The following is a 22,844-nucleotide window of genomic DNA, read 5'->3' on the forward strand; positions in this document are numbered from 1 at the left end:
TTTCAAAGGAGGTGTGGGCCCCTTTGGAAATTTTAGACATAGTCTGCGGACCCCCGGTTGAAAACCACTTTAGTGTATGGTAAGAGGTCTGCAAAAGGTTGCTGTTAGACAGCGTGTGCGGACCCCCAGGGTTCTGCAGACCACAGGTTGAAAACCACCGTTTTACAGAAATAGAAAGTATATTTCTAGTGTTTGTCTTAGTTACCACTGCAGTTTGCAACTTTTCAAAATAGTACCTTAAATACAGCTGAATTTACTCCCAGCTTATACTAAGCAAAAAGGAAAAATTATGTATTTATTATGAAGGTGTTTTAAAAAAAAAAACAAAAAACTGATAAATCCAAAGTCTGGAAATCAAAGCTAGAAAAATTAGAACTGGGAAAAAAGTGTATACTGTGTTTCTAACAAGGAGTGACTTATCTTTGGGAGTAACTTATCAGGGGATGTGATAGGGTCTTCATAACCTGAAATCTTCAAATCAGGACTGAATGTTTTATAAAAGATGTGCTCTAGTTCAAATTCATCTCACTGAATGAATTACTGAGTGAAGTTGTGTGGTCTTGACTATGCAGGAGATCAGATTAAATCTAATGGCCTGAAAATATATGGGTCTGATCCAGTGCCAACTGAAGTTCATAAGCCTCTTTCCCTTAGCTTCAGTTGGCATCAGCTCATGTTCTGTGGATCCGAAATATCCGCCATCTCCACTATGAGAAAATAGAACAGTGATTTGCTTTTTAAAAAATCCTGTAGTCTTTTTCAACATGGATTCCAGAGGCAGCAGCTTAACAAACTCCCTTCCCCCCACAAAATTTGCAACCACAATTCTGCCCCTCTGGCCTCCCCTCCCCCCCAAACACCTTCCTCAACTTGGAAGAGCTTTCTTCTTACAAGTCTTATTATAGGGGGACCTGGCAGCCACCCCTGGATACAAGTTGCCCGACATGGTTTTATAAGATACTTGCAATCTGGTTTGAGAAGCTATAACATCTCCCTATGTTGCTTGCAGCCAGCCTTTGAAATTCAGCAGGGAGAAAGGCACTTACCTGGCTCCAGAGTTTTTTTTTGTCCCATGAAATTCAAGTTTGGTTGAGACATAAACTTTAGAAAATCACCGTTTCTCTGCTTTTGTTCCGTCATACCGAAATAACAGCAACATGAACGCCCTAATCTAGGACTGGGCTGACGTTCCCACCAAAGCTGTGGCCATAGTAGCTCACGCTGCCCTGGGACTCCCTGGAACAAACAGCTGGGCGAGGCTCCCTCCACTAACTCCACCCCTCCGACCCAGTATGTGGCCCCTGCACCTCTCTTCCTTTCCACCTGGACATCACATGGGTAAGAAGGAACTCCCTAAATCTCTTGGGGTAGGGAAGAGAAAAAGAGCCAGCCTAGGGTTCCTTCAACAGCCCACTCCATGTTGGATCCACCATGCGTACCCCCTCTCTTGGGTGCAAGCTCTCCCTGATCACCATGCATGTCTCCAGCAGGCCATTCTACCTTTCCCACACGCCAGCCTTGTCATGCTCCCAGCTAATGCAGTTAGTCCTGTAGCTTGAGTTGCCCTGTAGTGCTGGACAGTCAGAGTTCAAGCACTATCAGTGATCCACGATGAGGGGTTATTACAATTACAGATTTTTTTTACCTTTTTCCTTTAAAAAACAAAAAACCTATGGGATATTACACAGCAGAAACTGCTTAAAAACATATATTAAGGTTGCAAAGTCAGGAGCTCAAAAGTAAGGAACAGCCCATGCAACCTTAATTCAACCCCCTTGTGCCATATGCATGAGGATAGTCTTGAATTACATATTTGGATACTATTTTTTTCCCTAGGACCCTTGCCTCATTAAGAACAGGATGGAGAGTGCCCAAGGAATGAATCAGAATTATGCTGTTAAGGAAGTTGTTTGTAGGATTCCAGCTTCATTTGCTCTAGAAGTTGGAAGATGTGTTAGCAAACAAGGTAGGAGACTGCAGGAAATGAGATGATGGTCTTATGGTTAAGGCAGGTGAATCTCACATAGGAGAACTCATTTCTAACCCTACTTCCGTCACAGTCTTCCATTGTGATGCTAAGCAAATTATGCAAGACACAATTTTGGCATGTGGCCACTAATTGTGTGTTCCTTGTTTTCTGGATGAAACATAAAATAAGATACCTGGGCCTGATGAGCAGAAGTGCTGAGTACTTACAACTGCAACTTAAGTTGATAGGAGGCATGGGTGATCAGTCCCTGTGTAATAAGGTAGTAATGTCAGCAGGAATGAGTTCCAGTCGTGGCTTTGTTTCACTATGTCTTGCTCAGGCAAGTCTTTTTACCTTAATTTTACCTTTATAATAATGGTCTCTTAGGGGAAGCGCTCAGTTACTATCATGATGAATACCCTAGAAAAGACTGAGGAACTAAATGCTTCTCCTTTCCTGCCCGTATTGCAGGTTTTGGATAATGTGTGGTAAATAATGCACTAATTGAATGATGAGAATAAAAACATTGTGAACAGCAGTTTCAGATCCAGAACATTGCCTATCCTAGATACCAAGGGAGGAAGGGGTCCTGAGGGAAAAAAAATACCATGTAATTAGACTGTTATAATTACATGTACAAGGGGGCCAAATTGAGGTTGCACGGACCACCTAGATTCTGGCATTTCCTAACTTTCAATTGCTTGACTTTGCAAAGTTAATAAATATATAAACATAGTCTTTGTAACATAGTTTTTGTATGTGACAATATAGAATACAGTGTTCGTTGAGGTGTTTTTTAAAAAAGCTATATCGTACGGGCTTTTAAATGTGTGCATTTCTAAAAACAGATTCCTACCTTAAACAGTTGCTAAAAAGAACATGCGTAGCTACTTGGGTTTTAGCCAAGGGGTTGCAGAGAGCTTCCACAGTCAGTCATATTGTCCACCTTGCTTTTGAGGCTGATTAGGATATTTCAGATATTGAAATCGCTCTGGTCTGACTATCTCCTAGACAATTTCAAGGGAAGGGCTATTTCATACTCATATTGTTGACAAAACTGGGTTATTTCATCACCACCTCATAGACTTTAAAATTAACCCATTACTTCATAGAGAGCTAATTCAAAGAACAGAGGGGCAGGCAGACTAGTCTCATGATAGCTGCTGAACCCAGTGAGCAATTGTTCTGCTCCCTTCTCACCACGTTGCAGGTGAATGACCAGTCCTGCAAAGAAATAACGAAAATAAAGTTTGCTGACCCAGGGGCCTGTGCTGCTATTGCAAGGTTGTCACAGGATAAAGTCAGCCACTATGTAGGAAAAGGGACCACAATGGGAAGAGCTCGGAGCTGGTCACACAATAGGGTAAGAAGCATCCTGGACAGGACCATGATGTGTCACTGTCAGCCTTCTAGGGCAATAGGTACAGGCAATTCTTTGGTTTGTGGTTTACAAAGAGCTGCTATAAAACAGTTAAACATACAATTTAAATAGTGCCCAATTTGGCTATTTCTCTTCAGCAGTGTGTTTGCACAGTTTGTATTAAGCACCAGCAAGCAGCAAATATGACGTGACTTTGCTGTAGCGTATATGAAGAGAGGTGCACAGGGGATGTGGATTCAGCCCAAAAGCCTGCTCAACACCCTCTCTAACACTTTTTTTCCCCATATTTTCTTCTTTGGCATCAGCTGTGTGAGAATTTATGAAAAGAATATTTACTTTGATAAGTACTGAAATATAGCCGACTCTCCTTTTTTTTATATCAAATTGTACATGTCGTTGGCTTTTTTAGCCTTCTTCCAAGCTAGTGTAGTAGGTATATTTTATTTATTCATTAACATATATTACACCTCCTACACTCTCTAGGCATATGTAGGCATTTTAAGAAAGATAAATCCCTATTTTTTTTCCTAACAACCCCTCCTGCAGATTAAAACACACACCACTGTATTGAATGGGTACCTCTTGGGTAATGGTCACTGTCGGGAATAGCAGGGTCTCTTGAAAAAACTGCAGGAGCGAGTTTCCTGAGTTTGTGTGTGCATTTGCGTTCACCACAGCTTTTTGTGTGTGAATACTCTTCACTGCGTCTTACCGAGCACTCATTCGATTATGTTTCACTGTTCTGCGAATAACAGCAGACTAAAAAGCCATGTAAGAAAACATGCAATCTTTGACTCTTACTCATTTTTATTTCTAATGTGCTCGTGTTCATTTTAGCATGAACTACCTGAAGAGATTGGGCCCTTAAATGCACAGAAATAAAAACACTGTCTCTAAAAATATTTTCATTAGCCAGAGATGGGCCATATAATGCTCTGATTTTAAGAATTATGGTCTCCCGGTAACAACACCATAGTTAAGGTTGCATCAGAATTTTCTGTTCTATAGGGTATGTACCTCTGGTGTCTCCCCTTTTTTTGGAACCCATTTTATAAACACACCTTGGGGGACTTGAACCAAATTTTACTCACTAATGAGCATGTGGAGCGATGGCCAGTGTTTTATTTGGTGTTTGAAAGTTCTTGGGTTTTTAGGAAATTTGGGAAAACCACAACTTTGGAAAGATTTCTCTCTCCTCGCCCTTCACTCCCATGCACAGTTGCAGCTGCTTGAGCAGTAATCTTGCAACATCAGAGACAAATCAGCCGCTCACCTTCCTTCCAGTTTATTTGCATACTAAGGGAGAGTCACTATTGCGTTGGTTGTCCTGGAAATGTGGCAACAGCTGCCTTCCATAACTGATTTACCTTAGACTAACATAACATTACCGAGAAGGATCACAGGAGGGAGCTGTAATGAAAGCAAAGGAGATTGTATTTGAACTGTGGTAAGTTGCACTGTTGCCTTTCAAAGATCAATTGTTTACCTTCCTTAAAAAGGTGGTTTTTTTGAAGCAGAAAAGATGATAAACAATACACAGGAAGGGGAGCTGCAATTTTGTATCTGCTTCTTACAAAGTGGGGAATTGTAGCTCTGAGTCCCTCTTCAGTTCTCTGTTACACACAAATAAAAATATCATTGAGCAGCTGCAGGAAAACTGGAGTTCCATTTATAAAAAAGGTTCACAAAGATAACAGCAACAAAATCAATATTCAAGACAATGAATGTGTGTGCTTTATTAACAAAATGGCACATTTATAAAAATTTCAGTTAAAAATAGAAAATTCACCAACAAAAAATGTTTAGTTAAAGATCACTCTGGTCAATAAATCATAAAAATTAGGAAACACAAAGTTAAGGATTAAAAAGGCCTAAAATGTTGCAAAATCGAGGACTCATTAGTTAGGAAATGCCAGAATGAATATTGCCAATCCCCCGCCCAGCCCTAGAGTGCCGTCTGGGCAGGCAGCAAGTGCCCCCCGCTGCCCCAGAGGTGGGCACGCCCCTGACCCAGAGCACAGGGTGGGCAGGTGGTGTGTGGACCCTCCCCCAGCCCTGGAGCATTGGGTGGCACAGCCCCAGCAGGCTTCCCAGAAGAGGAGCAGTCTGCATGGGTTGGGGCCAAGCTGCAAGCAGGTGGGGGCCTTGGGGTATAGTATGGGCAGGGCCACATAGGGCTGTTTGGGGAGGCACAGCCTTTCCCTGCCTATGCTACCTGCCATGGCACTGTTCTACTCTACTCATCTAAGACATGCCTCACCGCCTACACTGCTATTTATATCCATGGTAACGGAGCATGCAGGGTCTGTAGTCTACACACTGCCAAAAGTGTGTATGTAGCCTGTGTAACTATATTTACCCTGTCAAGTTTCCTTCCCTACTCTGAACTCTAGGGTACAGATGTGGGGACCTGCATGAAAACCTCCTAAGCTTACTTTTACCAGCTTAGGTTAAAACTTCCCCAAGGTACAAATTATTTTACCCTTAGATTTCTACTTCCACCACCAAACTTTATCTGGATTCCTGAAAAAACAGAGTTTGGACATGTCTTTCCCCACAAAATCCTCCCAACCCTTACACCCCACTTCCTAGGGAAGGTTTGGTAAAAATCCTCACCAATTTGCATAGGTGACCACAGACCCAAACCCTTGGATCTTAGAACAATGAAAAAGCATTCAGTTTCCTTACAAGAAGACTTTTAATAGAAGAAAGGAATCACTTCTGTAAAATCAGGATGGTAGATACCTTACAGGGTAATTAGATTAAAACATAGAGAATCCCTCTAGGCAAAACCTTAAGTTACAAAAAAGACACACAGACAGGAATATTCATTCTATTCAGCACAGCTATTTTCTCAGCCATTTAAAGAAATCATAATCTAACACATACCTAGCTAGATTACTTACTAAGTTCTAAAACTCCATTCCTGTTCTGTCCCCAACAAAAGCATCATACAGACAGACACAGACCCTTTGTTTTTCTCCCTTCTCCCAGCTTTTGAAAGTGACTTGTCTCCTCATTGGTCATTTTGGGCAGATGCCAGCGAGGTTACCTTTAGCGTCTTAACCCTTTACAGGTGAGAGGATTTTTCCTCTGGCCAGGAGGGATTTTAAAGGGGTTTACCCTTCCCTTTATATTTATGACATACCCTATGCAGTTTATTGTCAGAGTTATCTGTACTCACTTAAGTCCAGAAAATGATTGTAGTGGCTGAATCCCATAGCCACTGATAAATGGGAACCATTCTGCTCAGTACTTGTACGGTGTAGCACTGAAGTTCTAAAATATGCCCTGCAGATCCCCAAAGGTGCTATAGTCAGCATGCTGCCCTCAGACACAAAGAGGGTGTGTGTGTGTGTGTGTGTAGAGAGAGAGAGAGCGAGATGGTGAATTAAGTGGCTTGAGAAGGACGCTGGGATCTGTCAACTCCTGACATCACCTGCCTCTGCTATTGACTTGCTGTGTGTCCTTGGGCAAATCACTTAAGTTCTTTTTTTAGTTTTGACACCTTTCAAATTGTCTGAGGTTCTGGGTGCTATATAAAAAAGTAAGCTAGTGGCAAGGCCCCATGTACTATGTGGCAAGCTTGACCTCAACTCTCCTGCAAAGCCCCCTGAATTCTGCAACATTCTAGTACAGCAGACAGGGGATTTATCTGCCTGTTTAAGTAAACTAAAAAAATGGAAGTATTTATTGGATTAAATATAAAAGCAAATAATACAATTGGTATAGTATTTCCTGTATTATTTGGTTTTGGTCAGAGTCTGTCAATTCTTAGTCACTTAAGTAATACCTTACTAAAAATAGGAATAATTAGTAAGTATGGTGGGGCTTAACCCTCATCACCTGCAAGGCAAGGGAAAGAATTGTAGTTATTAATTGTGCTCTGCACCTGGAGGGTGAGGAACTAATTGCCTTCTGGCCAGAGGAGGTGGAGCTAAGACTTATAAGTAGACTGAGCGAGCATACTTTTGTGGAGATAAGTTGCTGTGGGTGAGAGAAGCCCTGGGATAGGGGTTAATCAAACAGGTAACAGAAAGATTGGTACAAGAGTAGTAGGGGAGGTCCTGAGATAGAGCTATCAAGGGACCTGTCTGAGAAGGGCTTCAGATTGAAGATTTGATGGGACTTTATCTGGATTACTCCAAAAGGGTAATTTAAGCTTTTTTTTATTTAACCTGGCTGGAGGGCTAGACCACAGAGCACTCGGAGAAGGAGTTGAAAGAGGATATGGGTCTGAGGGAGACCCCAATAAGGGGTTCCAAAGATGAAGACTCCATGTCTAGGCACAAAGGAGTGCCCTAGAGGTGAGAGTGGGTACTCATGCTAAGGTACTACTCAGCATAAGTAAAAATGGTAATCTTGATGCTTTAATGTTAAATTTAACTTAATTCAGCTGTGATTGAGCTTTTAGTTTTGCTTCTGAATTTTTTTTCCCAGAACCAAGAATCTGAATCAAATGAGGTCTTCAGTGTATTTACAGCTTTTATCTTTTTGTCCACATACTATGTGTTTCAAGTAAAATCTTACTAATTAAGTAAGATCAATCTGTGATGGTTTTTTCCTAATTAATGTTCTTCTGGGGCTCCTAGGAAAATAACATTCATAGGACTAGCAGAAGAGAAGTGCCTTAACATTGAGTCTACCCTATTCCAGCCACAATCTTCTGCTGAAAGATTGCTCTGCAGGGCAGCCTGCTTCCACAGCTGTGAGATTGAGTAATGCATGTGCCTGTCTTGAAAAGTGGCCTTTAATATTAGAATTTACAGCAAACCAGCCTGATGGTCTCTGGTGTTGACATGTGGTTGCCAGACTGTTTAATAGTGTCTATAATTACTTTAAAATCTGATGCACATTATGAAAATGCAGGAGTGTTGAATATAAACCATATTTTAATAATTTGACCACCTGTACTCTATCCTAATCCTAAAAATAAAGAATTTGAGATCCTCTGTACATTTATTTGTAGCAGATGTTAAATCTTTGGTGTGTTTTATGTACTAGGCAACCTATATTAAACATGACCCTTACAAAAATAACTCAAAGCGTATTTGTTTCAAAGAATTAGAATTCTTTGTATGAGGAAGTGGATACAGGAAACTGTATCCATTGTTGTGGTTGGTTTTTAGAGGTGTGCTCACAATGGGATGAGATGTTTGAATCATTACTGTGGTTGGACAGAAGTATTTCAGGGTTTAAAAGATAAAAGCCTCTTTATTTTGTTTTAGTAATTTTTCTCAGCTGTTATTTCTAGCCCAGATATTTTTTTCTATGCTAGTCCCCTCTCTGACATTAAAGAAATGACCCTGATGCGCTAGATTGCGGGTGTCAAATCCTTTCTGAAGTAAGGGATACATTACCCTTTCATTCAGTCTGGGAGTTGAGAATGAAAAGTTTGCTGGCAAGAAGCACATTTTGCACTCTTATTTGACTGCAGAATGTAGCTTTTTAGCGAGCAAAGCTAAATGCTACAATTAAAGACACTGTTAAAAAGTAAATGCATTTATGCAACCTTCCTAACCTCAAGTGCCGCAAAATTCATGAGTCCGCTGCAAAAAACAAACAAACAAAAAAAACCTTAGGTTTATTTCCCTTGTTAGGTTTTTTGAGCGGTTGTGGTATACATGGATCACCTTTTCAAGCTTTTTCCTTAAATGAAGATGAATTGAACCTTTGTTTATGAAAATTGACATTCTCATGTAATCATGTGACTTTAGGAGTGGGGGCTTTAAGAAAATCTCCAAACATCACAAGGCTTGCAATAAAATCATGAATTGCTCTACCTCCCCCCGCCACCCCAATTCATTTTATCTTCCTTCCTCCCTCTGTTAGGAAATATACTCCCACCCACTTTCCCCATCCCTTTGGGGAAAATCTCACTACCCACTTTCTCTTTTCTACCCCCTCACATTTGTCTCCCTCTATCCCCATTCTGAGGTAAATGCTGCCTTTTCCTTATCACTTACCTCCACCTTGACCCCATTTTGCAGAATCCCTTTCCTTTGTTCATTTTGGGCATTTTTGTGGGCATGGGTGGGGAATGCTGTGGAGTTCAGCCGTAGCCGCAAAGTTGGTGGGAGAACCCAGTTCTGTGAGAATAGCACTTGTAGAAGCAGGGAGTGCAGCAGAAAGAGGACTGGAGCATAGTCCCCTCTGAGCCATGGTGATAATGATGATTTTTCAAAAAGCCACTGGTTGGCTGTGGTAGGGTGATTGGGCCCAGACACCAGAATCTTATGTGTGAGCTCTCTCCAACCCCTTGAGCTGTACAGCAGGTCCCTTTTGAAGTGGACTGGGCAAGCTATGGACTGGAGAGACTGGTCAAGGGAGTCCTGGGACCATATCCAGGCTGTGGGCCACATGTTGGACATCCCTGCTCTCTTACTATGTGTACTGTGGTAAGGGCTATGGATCCCCAGTTATGGATTAGGCTCTATTGTCGAAGTCATTGTACAAACACACTTCACTATGACAAAAAAAAAAGTTTGACATCCAAGCCCAAGTTTTCAACACAGGCCACTGATTTTGAGCACCCCAGTTTTGGGTGCCCATCTTGCCCCTGATTTTTACACTTGCAGCTCAAGTTGAAGTCTATAGTAGTTGCAGGTACTTACCACCTCTGAAAATTGAGGCCAAGGTGTCTCAAGTGGTCAGAATCAGTGGCCAATGTTGAAAATGTTGACGTAAATCACAGTGCTGCTTGTGCCCTCTATAGGAGAGGCCCACATGGAGTGAGCTACTACATGCATTAAATATTGTGGGCTCTCAACTGTAATGAGGCTATTAGCCACTCTAACAGTATACACAGGGCTAGTTTGTTTGCAGTGAGAATTGTACCTGGCATGAATTTTTGTTGCCTGATCTAAAACACCCAGGTCCGCTAGCCAATATTACAGCAGGCTCATCAACTTCTAGCGATGATAGGGCACATACAGAGGGGCAAAGAGCACTACACTGAGTGGGGGTGTGGTTTTCACAATTCTGGCAAGGATGAGGCGGACTTGCCTTCCCTGTAATTACCTGTGCATACAGAACTTTCCCATGATCATTTAGAAATCTTCTGTGTTCACAGCATCCTTTTGCACAGTGTAATAATGAAAGGTCACTACAGTAGTTCCATTTTATTTCCAAATATTCTATCAGACCTATCCATTCACGCATGTGCAATGAGCAAATGAAAAGGGGACAAGAAGATGTCTGACTTAGCTCTAATTATGGGTCACCTGTATTTAAAAAAAAAAAAAAGTAAAAATTTCTCTGGACTGAAACTCAGCTTACAAGGATCCAACATAGGAAAAAGTTTGGTTTTGTTTTAATGTTGTTTGGTGTAGACTAGGCTTTTTTGTTTTCTAACATATAAGCATTAGTTTAAAATTGCCAGGATATGTATTGCCGGGACCAGTCATTCTGGTCTCTGAGATAAATCATTTGCATCATCACGAATGTCACCAAAATATCCATTAGGGGTTCTCGAGTACATAGGTCTCTGTTAAGCACATGTTTATGTGCTTTGTTGAACTGGGGCTAGGGGAGAGAGAGTGCTGTTTTATTTTTTGTTTCTCTGTGTTTTTAAAAGGCTCCTTTGAATACACTGGTACTTGGTAAACCTGAAATGAACATTGCAAAATATCTTTCTGAAAGAAAACAAGCTCAGGAAAACTACATTTCAAAGCTTTTTCTTGGTGTATTTGCAGATGTAGTTCCTTTATAACAGTTGTACTTTTCTTCATTTTAAAAAACAACAACTTTGAGTCCAGGACTAATTCCTGTCTTGACTAAGGTATGTCTCTGATAGAGAGACTGTACTGGCATGGATACATCATAATAGCTATGCTGGCATAACCCTGTTGTAGAGATGTCACCTACACCAATAGAATGGGTCTTTCAATCAGTGTAGGACACCAATCCCTGAATGATGGTAGCTATGTCAACAAAAGCATTCTTCCATTGACATGGTGGCATGTACACTTGGGGCTACGTTGTCATGGCTATATTGGCCAGGGTGTGGTGGTTTTTAACTCCCCAGAACAAGTCTAATAACGTTATAAGCCAGAAAATGTTAAAGTTAAAATTCACATGGAGATTGTACACAGCAATCCCATGAAATCACTTGGTCTGAATTAGACTGAGTAGGCCCCTCAGATATGTAGCATGTCCATAATGTATGCTGAGTCAAGACAGGTGGTGGGGATTTTGTTTCAACTACCCTAAGCACTTAATGTATCTCTAACAAATTCTGTTTTGCAAATCAGCTAATTGTTCTCTTATTGAAAACCTCTCTCTAAATAAGCTTTGGGTACAGATGTATTAGCAGTGATGTTTCATAGCATGGTCATGTTTTTTGATCATATGACCATTAACACACCCCATTGTCACCCTTAGGGGTAATAATTCTATGAAACCCAAAGAGATCTGGGGTTTACCATCTTTTTGACAGTTTCTGGTCATGAAACTGAGGTGCTTTTTAGGGATCCCAGTACCATAAATCGCTATTACCTCTCAACCTTAGCAAGAGAGAGCTTTGCTGAAGCTTAAACTGTGAGACCACTCCCTGACATACTAGTCTGCTTTACCAGGAAACTCCTTGAGACTCTGCCAGTCTCAACCTTGCCTTGCAGGTAACATTCAGGGAACCCCAGAGGTGTCTCTGCAGTGTCCAGTCCCCCTCTCTGGACATGCAAACTATTAAGTCTGCTGTCTCCAAAGAGACAGCATACAGACAACTAGCCCGTTAGCCCAACTGAGGACAGGCTCTTTATCTTTTATACACAGCACTGAGTTGGTTTATTAATAAATGTATTCTTAGTCTTACTATAAAGAAAAGACAGTTACCTTTTCCATAACTGGTGTTCTTTGAGATGTGTTGCTCATGTCTATTCCACAATAAGCGTGCTTGCTCGCCATGTGCACCAGTGCCGGAAGCTTTTCCCCTAGCAGTAGGGGGGGAGCGCCCCCCTCAACCCCTAGAATGGCGCCTGCCTGGCGTGGTATAAGAGGAGCTGTGCGCTTCCCCCCCACCCTCAGTTCCTTCTTGAAGACAACTCTGACAGAGGGGAAGGAGGGTGGGGTGTGGAACAGACATGAGCAACACCTCTCAAAGAACACCAGTTATGGAAAAGGTAACTGTCTTCGTGTGATTGCTCATGTGTATTCCACTATAGGTGATTCCAAGCTATAAGTGTTGGAGGTGGGTAGGCATTCACAAGTTCCCAGGACAGAAGACAGCCCTGCCAAACCCAGCGTCATCCCTGGTTTGGGGGATGATCGCATAGTGCGAGGTGAATGTGTGAACCGAAGACCACGTGGCGGCCCTACAAATGTCTGGGATGGGGATGTGGGCCATGAAGGCAGCCGACAAGGCCTGCGCTCAAGTCGAGTGTGCCCTCACAATGGGCGGTGGGGGGACACCCGACAGCTCATAATAGGAACGGATGTGTGAAGGGATCCAATTGGAAAGCTGCTGAGTGGAAATCGGCTGGCCCCTCGCGTGCTCAGCCGAGGCGACAAACAGTTGCGAGGACTTTCTGAATGGCCTCGTCCACTCGAGGTAGAAAGCCAGAGCCTGCAACACATTGAGCATGTGGAGATGGCGCTCCTCACTGGACGCATGAGGCTTGGGGCAGAGGACTGGCAGAAAAATATCCTGACTCATGTGGTAGGTGGAGACCACCTTTGGGAGGAATGCAGGGTGTGGGTGGAGCTGGACCTTGTCCTTATGAAAGACTGTGTATGGCGGCTTGGAGGTCAGGGCCGACTCGATTACAACCAGGAAGGCCACCTTCCATGAGAGGTGAGACCAGGAGTATGTGGCCAGTTGTTCAAACAGGGGCCCTGTGAGATGAGCCAACGCCAGGTTTAGGTCCCACTGTGGGACCGGGGGGTTCTAGAATATGGAAAAAGGAACTGGCCAGTCATAGCATGGGAAAATACCGTACGTTCTTGCACCGGTGGATGGAAGGCCGATATGGCGGCCAGGTGCACCTTGACAGACAATGGCGCTGGGCCCTCAGGTGGAGGAGGTAGTGCAAGGATCAGCTGGATCAGGGCAGCCACAGTGGAGACACCCTCGTCTGCCCACCTAGAAAACCAGGACCACTTGGCCCTCCACTTGCGCGCTTATTTGGCGATCTACTTTCAAGGAGGACACGCTGAACCTGTTCTAAACACTTCCTTTCCTCTCCACCTAACCACTGAGCAGCCACGCCGTGAGCTGAAGAGCCACTAGGTTGGGGTGGAGGCGGCGGCCCTGGTACTGAGAGAGCAAGTCTAGGCAGAGTGGCAATGGCCACAGTGGAGCTACTGCCAGGCCCATGAGGGTCCCGTACCAATGCTGCCTGGGCCACGCTGGGGCAATCAGGAGGACCCGGGCCTTGTCCATCTTTATCTTCTCCAGGACCCTGCTGATTAGAGGGAATGGGGGAAAGGTGTAGAGAAGCTGGCCTGACTAGGATAGGATAAAGGCATTGGAGATCGCACCCTTCCCCAGGCTCCCACTGGAGCAGATCTGGGGGCATTGCCAGTTCTGCCAAGTTGCGAATAGGTACACCTTTGGAAGAGCTGGTGGGCCACTTCCAGGTGGAGGGACCACTCGTGTTGTGAGAAAAAGTCCCTGCTCAAGCAATCCGCCCTGTCATTCTGGGCGCCCGGTAGGTGGAAGGCCTTCAGGTGGATGTCATGGGCTATACAGAAGTCCCACAGCCCGAGGGCTTCATGGCAGAGGGTCAGGCCTCGCTTTGCCTGTTGATATAGAACATTGAGGCCATGTTGTCCATGAGGACCCTGACTACCTAGCCTTCCAAGTGCGAGCGGAAGGCCATACACGCCAGCCGCATGGCCCTGAGTTCCTTGATTGTTTATATGTAGAGTCAGGTCTTGAGCTGACCACAGGGCTTGGGTCTGAAAGTTCCCCATATGGGCCCCCAACCTAGGTCCGATGCATTGGACAACAGGGCCCTGTCCCTGAACGGGACTCCTTGGAGCATGTTGTTTGGGGTGGACCACCACCATAGGGAGGTGATCACAGAGTCCGGCACGATTAGGACTTTGTCCATCCTGTCCATGGCCTGGGAGAACTTCAAAGCCAACCAGAGCTGGAGGGGCCTCATCCTGAGTCTGGTGTGATGGACCATGTATGTGCACGCCGACATGTGACCCAAGAGCTGCAGGCAAACCCTGGCTGTTTGTCACTGGGAACCTTGTGACTGAATCAATGAAACCTTTCAGGGTCTTGAATCTGTCTCGGGGGAGAGAGGCCCCGGCCGACGCTGCATCCAGGAGTGCCCCAATAAACTCTATGCATTGAACTGGGACTAATGTGGACTTGGTGGTGTTTACCAACAGGCCCACGGTGGTTCACGTGGACAGGAGGAGCACCATGTGATCCCTCACCTGTGACCCGGAGGTGGCCTTGACAAGCCAATCGTCCAGATAGGGAAATATCTGGACCCCCCACTGTCTGAGGTAGGCTGCTACCACTGACATGCATTTTGTAAACGCCGTGGGGGCCGTGGACAGACCAAACAGGAGGACCATGAATTGGTAGTGATTCTGTCCCACCACGAAATGGAGGAAGTGCCTGTGCCCCTCGAATATATGGATGTGGAAGTACATGCCCTGTAGATCAAGGGCAGCGTACCAGTCCCCGGGATCCAGGGAGGGGATGATGGAGGCCAGGTGAAACCATGTGGAACTTGAGTTTCACCATGTAGTGGTTCAGATTTTGCAGGTCCAGGATGGGCCTGAGCCCCCCCTGTTTGGCCTTTGGGATAAGTAAATAATGGGAGTAATATCCCTTGCCCATGAACTCCTCGGACACTACCTCTATCGCTCCTAGGAGCCGCCCCACCTCCTGCTTGAGCAGAGCTTTGTGCGAATGGTCCCCCAAAGGGAACTGGGGTGGGGGGTGGTTGGGCAGGGAGGAAGTCAACTGGAGGGTGTAACCCTGGGAGATGGTGTTGAGGACCCATCGGTCCGAGGTTAGCCATGACCATTCCGGGAGGAAAGCACACAACCAGTTGGAGAAAGGGAGCTTTATTGGAGGTGGATCCCTGATGAGGACTGGTGGGGTGCCCCCAAGCATCCCTTCAAAAGCGCCTTTTCCCTGCCAGCTTGCCCTTGGAGGACCCAGGCTGGGGGGGCACGAGACCGCCTCTAAGGGCGTCTCTTATAGTCCCGCTGCTTCTTATGGGCGGCCTCATGCTTCGGGAGGGTGACCTGGGTGGGAGTCTGCTGCGGCTTGAACTTGGGTTTTGCCAGAGCCTGGACATAGAGGCCCAGAGTCTGGAGGATTGTGCGGGAGTCTTTCATGCCATGCAGCCTTGTATCTGTTTCCGCTGCAAACAGAGCTTTCCCGTCAAACAGAAGATCCTGCATGGAAGACTGCGCCTCACTGGACAGTCCAGAGAGCAGGAGCCATGACGCCCGTCTCAGGGACACCGCGGAGGCCATGGATCGTGCAGCCGTGTCCATAGCATCCAAGGCTGCCTGCAGAGATGCCCTAGCAGCCACTGCCCCTTCCCTCCACTAGTGCCTTGAAATCCTTCCTATTGCACTCCTGGAGGGAGTCCTCAAACTTGGGCAGGGAGCCCCACAGATTGAATATGTACCAGCCCAGGAGAGCCTGATGGTTTGCCACTCATAACTGGAAGCTTGAAGACTAATACATTTTCCTTCTGAAAGAGTCCGGTCTCCGAGAGTCTTTGCTTTGGGGTTGGGGCTGGCTGACCTGCTGTTCCCTGTGGTTGACTCGCCCAACTCCCTGGTGGTTATACAAGTACTCATGCCCCTTAGGGTTCCGTCTTAGTGGACCAGTACTTGTGTTCCGCCTTCTTAGAGATGGAGGCCAACGAGGCTGGTGTTTGCCACAGGGCATTTGAAATCTTAGCCACCCCTTCATAGAGAGGCAAGGCCACCTTACCCGGTGCTGACAGGGACATCACATTAAACAGGGAGCCTGAGGGCTCCTCCACCTCCTCTGCCTGGAGGTGGAGGCTTGCTGCCATCCTCTTTAAGAGTTCTTGATGGGCCCTGAAGTCCTCCTGTGGGGTAGAGGGGGGACGGGGTGAGGGAGCCAATGTGGTGCTCTGGGTATTGGTCGGCACCAGAGGGTCTACCACCTGGTCGGACTCCAGGCACAGTGCAGAGGACATACGTCCCACTGACTCCTTTCTCGGGGGTCTGGAGAGGGAGGCCGATGGTGCTTCCGAAGCTCCGGCCACAGAGAGAACTCCCACCGGGGGCTGCGCCAGAGGCCACGGTGTCCACTGGTACCATTGGGCCGGCCACGACGCTCGGTGCCATTGCACCTGCTGTGGCACCGGCGGAGCCGGCTGTTTGGGTTGGCTGGCCTGGCCCATCGAAGGATGGCTACGAATGGAGGCCGGGCTGGGGTAAGATCTGCTGCTGTTTCTGGAGAAGGAGGAGTGGCGGTGCCGGGATCTACATCAGCCATGAGACTGTGATCTCAACATGGAGGACCAGTACCGACGGTAACAGCTGATCCACGAATGGCCTGGACAGGTGGACCTGCGACAGCGAGACGCCAGCAACTGACGCCCGGGGCTGCGATGTCTTGGCGGAGACTTGGAGCAGGAGTCCAACTGGGAACGGCGTTGAGGACTGGGCCGTGACCGACTGTGGTACCCCCTCCAAGACTAGGACCATTGGTGACACCTGCCGCGGTCCCATCGATGTTCACTCCTTGAGGACAAGCGGTGCCGAGAGTCCCGGCTGGCCGGAACCCAGCCCGACAGTTGGCATCGAGGGCGATCCACATGGACTCTGCCCCAAACAGTAGCTGCGCAGTGAACGGCGTTGGGAACATTCCCTCGACCGAGACCGGTACTGGGCCAGAGGTGACCGCAGAGATCCTAGCGGTGGCTTGCCTCTGGAGCATGGGGCCAACATTGGCGGTGCTTCGGGCACTGGCATGGACATGACGTCCCAGGCTGCCTGGAGGGCTTCAGGCATGGATCGCTTCCAAAGGGGCTGGGCTACTCCGCTCAATGTGAGTCGGAGGCCTGGGGCCTGACATGGGCCTAGCCTCTGTCTCAGACTTCCCTTGGTGCCACTGTGAAGAGGGAGTCTTCCTAGTCCTCTTAGCGTGCCCTGTGGATGGGGAGCAGTGCTGACTGGTCGATGGCACCGGAGGGTCGCCGCATACCGATGGCGTGGTGCTGAGTACCGGAGCTGAGTACCAGTTCAGAGCAGCGTGCTGGAGTCAGGGGTCAGTGCTGACTCCATCAGGATGGCCTGGAGTCTAATGTCCTTTTCTCTTTTGGTCTGAGGCTTAAACGACTTGCAAATCTTGCACCTTTTGCTGATATGGGTTTCTCCCAAACAAAGCAAACAGTCTGTGTGTGGGTCACTTCTTGGCATAGAACACCTACAAGAGCTGCACGACTTAAACCCCAGGGGGCGGGGCATGCTCCGGCCCAGGCTCACTGACTAACTAAACAGCTAACTAACAACAGGTACTAACACCGAACAAACAGTTCTAGGGATGAGCTACAGCAAAGCTGGAGCAGAGTAGTTCTGACACACCTTCACCGGCAAGAAGGAATTGAGGGTGGGGGGAGCACGCGGCTCCCCTTATACTGCGCCAGGCAGGTGCCACTCCAGGGGTTGCTAGGTCGCTCCCCTACAGGTACTGCTAGGGGAAAAACTTCTGGCATAAGTGCACGTGGCAAGCACGCACACCTACTGTGGCATACACATGAGCAGTCGCTTGAAGGACATAGATTTGCATCCGATGAAGTGAGCTGTAGCTCACAAAAGCTTATGCTCAAATAAATTGGTTAGTCTCTAAGGTGCCACAAGTCCTCCTTTTCTTTTTGCGAATACAGACTAACACGGCTGTTACTCTGAAACCTGTCATAGATTTAAGTGATACTAAGCAAGAGAAAATGGGACCAGTATGGTTACAAACAAAACAATCTTTCTAGTGTCTACAACTTAATTTTAGCAATTTACAGTCTGTCTCAGCAGCTTTCTTCCTTACATCAAACTCCGCACTTTCATCTCGTGAGGTAGCAGAATCCATTGTTCGCAGAATCAAAGGGTGCTGACCAGTTGGGTTCTCAACCTTTTTCTGTCTGCGGCTCCCTTCAACATGCTATTAAAAACTCCAGGGCCCTGTGGTGGTTGGGGACGGGCTCAGACATAGGCGTAGTTTCACTTCTATTTGGAGGGAGGGGGGCAGAGGCTGGCAGGGCTTGGGCCAGCTCTGCACAGCAGAGTACAGGGAGGCAGCACCACCTCTACCCCCGACTCACCTCAGCAGACCACCCAGCCTGTCTGGGTTGTGTGTGGTGGGAATTCAGCTCAAAAAGTTTGAAAACTGCTCAGGGTGCAGGCAGGGGGTAGCTAGGAGCTGTGCATCAGGAGGTCTCCCCTGTGGTCACTGCTTCCCAAGGGCTCTGCGAGTCACAGAGCTGGGTCCCCCTGCCTGGGATGCTCTTACTGGCTGCATGAGCTGAGGAACAGCTGCAACCCCAGGCACCAGCAGCAGATGGGGAATGCCATGGCTGCCTGCTCCATGACACCAGCCAGAGCAGCAGCTGCCCTGCACTGCCTGACTCCAGCTTCCTGCCTCCGACATGTCCAGGGTGTGGGGCCTCGGGGGTGGGGAGAGGAGGAAGGAGGTGTGTGGGGGGCTCTCTTTGGGACTGCCCCGTTCTGGCACTGCAGGGGGTGGGGGGTGAAACCAGTGCTTGTGGGTTTCAGCCCCATGGGGAGGGACACTGGGGTTTGAAGTTTCAGCCCTATGGCAGGAGGTGCTGGGGCTTGGGCTCTGGGTTTCAGGCACAGGGTCCCATGGCACCCCTGAAAGGGCTTATGGAACCCCAGTTGAAAACTGCTGCTCTAAGGGATTCTCTTTCTTTATATAGTCCATAAACCTTTGCTATGCATTCCTTTGAAGTGTATACACCAGAGTTTTCGTCTCCCCAGTTGATGGGCAGATGCCATGCCCTCTCCTTCATCCTCTGGAAAATTTGATTTTTGGATTGGCTTATTACATTGTTTACCTTTAGATGCAAATGTACTTTAATTGTCCTTTGCTTGTAATCAACGCAGATTGGTAAATCCCCATGCCTTTTTCTAGGGCAGGCTTGTTTATCAAAGACTGTACTTACATTTTTAAAATAAAAGTTTTGGATTTCCAGCATACATAAGTATACCTCGCACAATGATATTCATGATCAGCATGTCACCAGTTTTTATATAACAACTTACAAGACCTTGTTTGACTAAATACCTTAACAGTGTATTGGTTGTGCCTTTTGCCATTTGGTATGAAGGGACTCCATTAATTAATTATGCCTTCATTAGAGGAAACCATCCTGGGGTTTGGCTGAATCCAGAATCATGAAGGAAGAATTAAATGGCATGTTGGGAAGAGACTTTTGATCAGAATGTTAATTGCCAATATCTAAAGACTATTAGTGTTGACTCTGTGCCCCACATGTGCTTTAGTTTGCCAAGAAAGCATCTCAGTTGTCCTCCCCAAGTTCTTGTTCAGTGTAATAGAATTCAGCCATTGTTGATCTTGATCTCTGAAATGTAAATCAATAAGAGCAAACTATCCCTGCAGATAAAGGGCCCCAAGCTGCAAACTTTTTCATTCAGAAATATGTAGGTGCATTGGCTTCAGTGGCATTACTTGTGTGTAAGGATTCCTCAGCTAATGATTTACAGCTGGGGCTCAGCTCCCCTTAGGAAGTCCTCTCCACAATCACCTTTCCAGGTCCAGGAAACACTTCAACATTCCAGGCTTCTCTGTCAGGTAAGATCCAGAGCACTTTGACAATCTGCTCTAAAAACCCTCTCTGTTTTTTTAAAATTCTTCTGTAAAATGTTAGTTAAACATTGGATCTGGTCTTTGGGCTTTCATGTGTTTAATTATGGCCACATGCTGCACTGAATTTTATGCACCCCACCTCTTCTCAGGCTAAGCAGTTGGCCATATATACATATGGCCAAGGCAAAATGGCTCAGGGGTTAGCAAAAGCACTGTATTTTCCAGCTGCATAATGAGACAATCTTCTGTTTAGTTCTATGTAACGGTTTCAGATTCTCCACTACATTGAAAATGACACCTGGGGGTGAGAGTAACAAACATGTTTGTCAGAAAAACATATCTCCAGAAATGTTGCCACAATGTAAAGCCCAATGCTTTTTATGTATCATCTATAATAATGGTAATTAAATCTATTGTCTAGAGAGCACCTGTTGCAAAGTTCACTAAAATAAATGTCTAAGCTATTGATTTCAATAGGCTCTGGATCAGTCTCTTAGTACCTAAATCATACTTGACTTACCTTTTTAATCTTTAATCATGGAAGACGTTTTACTTCCAGCTGCCATTAATGTATTGCAGATGACACCAGCTTAATATACAAAACAACATATGGTTGCATATGGAATAATTCTCAAACCTTAGTTTACCAAAAACAAACCAGCTTAATCTTGTATTTAGGGAAAAAGTTTTGATGTGTGGTAGTGGTTTGATTTATTTATTTATTGGTCTACCACTAAGAACTATGAAGATCTGTGTTAATGGCCATTTCAGTCCTCTGTCTAGCTTTAGGCTCATAAAATATTCAGTTATGAGAACACTTTAAAAATGTAATGGGAAAATAGGATCCTATCCTTAAAATAACATAATAGCATTTCCTTGTATTTTATTTCTCTAAGGCTTTGTCTCCACTACAAAATCTTACTGTCCTAAAACATGACTGTGAAGAGTCAAATTGGCTACTGTGATGCTGATTGCAACTTTGCAGTCTGTGTAGACAGGGACAAGCTGTGGTCAGCTAAGAAACACCAATTGCAAGGTACTTTAAAGGTACTTTCTGAAACACTTCAGTGTGTGTTAGCAGTTCAAAATGTTATGTAACTATATAATTTCTCTTCCCCCCCGCCCCCTCCCCAGGTTGCTGGCTGAGTAAAATTATCCATGTTCCCTCCTCTTTTGGTGTTAGAATTTTCACCTTCTTTAAATGCCTTACTGTCTATTTACTTTGTTTTTTAGCAGTTTATTTTTAAGGCACAAATTTTAAAGATGAGTCTTCACTGTATGACAGCTTAATTTGAAGGGAAGATTATACAATATTTACTGCTTTAAAATTGAGAATACATACCTATGGAATTCTTAATGCAGTTTGTTTTAGTGAACTAATAGTGTGAGCTATTGACAGTCAGGTTCTCAAACTTCATTGCACCATCACCCCCTTTTTGACAACAAAAATTACTACATGACCCCAAGAGGTGGGACCAAAGCCTGCACCCACCTGAGCCCTGCCATGGGGGGTCAAAATCCAAGCCCCACCACCCTGGTGGGGGGGGCCCAAAACCTGAGCCCCATTGCCCTAAGCAGGGGGACCAAAGCCAAAATCCCAGTGCTTCAGCCCCAGGAGGAGGGCCTGTAACCTGAGCCCTGCCACCCAGAGCTGAAGCCGCTGTGCTTAGACTTTCTGGGGCCCAGGACCAAAGCCAAACACCAGCCTTAGTGACCCCATTTAAAATGTGGTCGTGGCCCACTTTGGGGTCCCAACCCACAGTTCGAGGCTAAGTGAATCTGAAGGTTTATTCTATTGAAATGTTAGGTTACAGTTTCACCACAAGAGGGTAGTATTGTTTAGTACATGTTTTGCCTATTGAGGAGTGTATCCTTTAGTAAAATGAGCGCAGCATACTTCAGTGGTAAGCCTAACACATAATATTGTGCTGTTTGCCTGTATGACAATCCCATGCAATTAGAAACCCAACAGTAATTTTGTATTTAGAGGCCTTTACAAATATTTATAATATGACCGGTGAGACTGCAATGGCATTTTAAATTTAGACTTTGGCTGAATCTTTCATCCTTTCTTACAGTTGTTTACAAGGATTCTGCTTGTGAGGCTATAAACTCTACTAATCTCTGAATTTTCTCAGGGAGTAGCGTGTCTTCTGTTAACATTATAGTCACTTAAGTACTTTTGGCAGGGGAAGGGCTTATTCACTCATTTACACTTCCAGGTGTATGTTCAGATTTTTATAAATGCATATATTTTGAAACTCATTATTTTTTTTTCACACCAAATGTTTACAGATATCATAATTTATCTGGGACTAGCTACAATCTAGACCTTAATGGTATATGGGAAAATCTAGATAATTATTAAGGCTGTGCTTCACCATTACTTTTTAAAGTGGGCCTCTCATATTTGCATTTTCACTGTATGGCTCTGAAAAGCATTTAATCTAAAACCTGCTGGTATGTTAACTATTTTAGTCATCAGTGTTCTCCATCAACGTTTTGCTGTTTTTGATTGGCACCAATTTTATAGGACTTTGCTTTTCCCACTGCCGTGGTACATATATTGTGCCATGTTTTTAGATACTGGCTGATTTCACCATATGGCTTCCATATGGGAACATGTTGCTCTTGTTAGCCACCTTAGAAGCAGCCTGTCAGCCAGGTTCCCCACTCAGAAACAAATAAATTGTCTA

The sequence above is a fragment of the Caretta caretta genome, chromosome 1 (assembly GCF_965140235.1).
Source record: "Caretta caretta isolate rCarCar2 chromosome 1, rCarCar1.hap1, whole genome shotgun sequence".
Taxonomy (NCBI): domain Eukaryota; kingdom Metazoa; phylum Chordata; order Testudines; family Cheloniidae; genus Caretta; species Caretta caretta.